Below are 2,500 nucleotides of genomic sequence, written 5' to 3' on the forward strand. Positions count from 1 at the left end.
ACCTTAACCTAACCTATGTTGTACCTTAACCTAACCTATGTTGTACCTTAACCTAACCCATGTTGTACCTTAACCTAACCCATGTTGTACCTTAACCTAACCCATGTTGTACCTTAACCTAACCCGTGTTGTACCTTAACCTAACCCATGTTGTACCTTAACCTAACCCATGTTGTGCCTCAACCTAACCCATGTTGTGCCTCAACCTAACCCATGTTGTGCCTCAACCTAACCCATGTTGTGCCTTAACCTAACCCATGTTGTGCCTCAACCTAACCCATGTTGTGCCTTAACCTAACCCATGTTGTGCCTTAACCTAACCCATGTTGTGCCTTAACCTAACCCATGTTGTGCCTTAACCTAACCCATGTTGTGCCTTAACCTAACCCATGTTGTGCCTTAACCTAACCCATGTTGTGCCTTAACCTAACCCATGTTGTGCCTTAACCTAACCCATGTTGTCGCCTTAACGTAACCCACGTTGTCGCCTAAACCTGCTCTGTAATTGTTATACGACTCGTTCAATTACTGTAGTGTTGCCCACCCGCAACCCTCGCAATATAGTTCGCTACTCGCACTGCCCGCACCCCTGTGTATCGCTTCATGTTAAACACCTTGCAAGTCTTGCTCACTTTCCACATGCTCCTGCTGTACACTGTAATGTGGATGGCAGCAGGACGTACATGCCGCCCCTCCCCACGTCCCCACCTTGCCCCCTGCCTTCGCAAGCTGGTTGGTGAGAAGTTTGCATGTTCAATGCCCTTCGCATGCGACGTACTCAGGCTACGTTGTGGTGCGGCCTGTGTCAACTGTCCGCTGATGTCGTACGCGTGAACCACAATCTGTACTGCACATTCGTCCTTATGTACTGAATGATACATCGTGGCACATGTGTGACCGCACAACGACTGCGCCCAAAAACGGCGGACCATACAGTGCAAATATTGTGCACGCAGCTACGTGTCGTCTCCCTATGAGAGCTGGATTGCAGTGTGGTACGCCATAGAGACGTGTGGGAGGAACGGACGCCGTGGATGGCGATCAGCATGAGCTGTCTGTTGATGTATTCGGACCTAGTCGTCTCTCCTCACACACCGTGATGGCATGGTGCACCGCGTTCCATATCTGCGACATGCTACAGAGGCCGGTTGACAGTCGTTCGAGCAATGGACATCGCATACGTACGGGGGCCACCTTCCACGTATTGTCTAGGCGTGCACATTTTGTTGCGTGTATGTGGGCAGACGTAGTGTGGCGTGACACCTGACACAGGCATGCAATAATCGTTGAAGTTGCAAATGGCGATGGACGCCTGCGTTTTCTGGTGAAGTTACGCAAATGAACAAATGGTAACCTGTTGTGGTGCGGTTGTTCTCGCTAGGGGTGAATCGGTGATGGCGACGATAGGTTGAGGTACTAACCGGTTGTTCCAGCGATACCCACCATGCCGACGAAACTGAACGGCATCTGGGTGTGAAGCGATACGCGGCGGTGGCTGGGTGGGACCGTCCCCGGCCGGTGAGGGGGCGCCTCCCGGCGTGCTGGCCGCGCGGTGCGTGGGCGCACGCGCTACAGCCGGCTGGTGGGGGCGGCCAGTGGCAGGCGCGCCGGCCGACGGACGCGGCAGGCGTCGCAGCTGCGCGCCGGCGCACCCTGCGCGCGGCGCCGTGCGGCCAAAGTAGGTCCTCGCGGGCCCGGTGCGAAGCGCGGTGGACATCTTCAGTGTGCTGGTCCGATTGAGGACTGTGTGCGTTGAGGATGCGCCGCCGCCCGGCGCTCGGCGCCGCGACGCCGTCTGCTGCTCGGTCGCCCCAGCGGTTCTCGCTGGTGGTTTGTATCGCAGCTGTGCGGATGTGTTGGCGCGTGCGCTGTGCTGGGAGAGTTCGCTTCGGCACCCAAGTGGGGCTTTTGTCCTTCTGTGGCGCTGGCGTTGGAGCTGCCGGTCACCGTAGGTGGCGCGTGTTGTCTCCCGCCGGCAATGCCACGACAGCACGCTCCCGGGCCTCTGTCGGCAGCGGCAAGCTCAGTTGGGAGCACGGGTGGTCGCACCGAAAGCGTCTACTCGCCTAACTCCGGGCGATTGCGCCTCTCTCGAACCCGACCAAGTACTTGGGACGGCGCTGCGCGCCGCCGGGACCTGAGAGGGTTTCGAGGTGTATTGTGCAGGGGAGCTCAGCCTCCTCCTGTTTGCAGAATGATTGAGCGGACGCTTGCGTGTTCGCGCGGGCCCCCGGGACACACTCCCGGGCGGCCGGCTGCTCAGCTCTAGTTGACGCAGCTCCCTGGTTGATCCTGCCAGTAGTCATATGCTTGTCTCAAAGATTAAGCCATGCATGTCTCAGTACAAGCCGCATTAAGGTGAAACCGCGAATGGCTCATTAAATCAGTTATGGTTCCTTAGATCGTACCCACGTTACTTGGATAACTGTGGTAATTCTAGAGCTAATACATGCAAACAGAGTCCCGACCAGAGATGGAAGGGACGCTTTTATTAGATCAA

The 2,500-nt window shown here is 56.4% G+C and overlaps 1 non-coding gene across 1 annotated transcript in view; it reads left to right on the forward strand.

The window, feature by feature from the left end:
- The first annotated feature begins 2,279 nt into the window (after positions 1-2,279).
- The window catches only part of LOC124772091, a 1,909-nt gene continuing 1,688 nt past the window's right edge, over positions 2,280-2,500 (forward strand). Inside the window, exon 1 of the ribosomal RNA XR_007013768.1 lies at positions 2,280-2,500. This exon is cut by the window's right edge and continues 1,688 nt beyond it. This is a non-coding gene — a ribosomal RNA (small subunit ribosomal RNA).

This window comes from Schistocerca piceifrons, unplaced genomic scaffold (assembly GCF_021461385.2).
Source record: "Schistocerca piceifrons isolate TAMUIC-IGC-003096 unplaced genomic scaffold, iqSchPice1.1 HiC_scaffold_936, whole genome shotgun sequence".
Taxonomy (NCBI): domain Eukaryota; kingdom Metazoa; phylum Arthropoda; class Insecta; order Orthoptera; family Acrididae; genus Schistocerca; species Schistocerca piceifrons.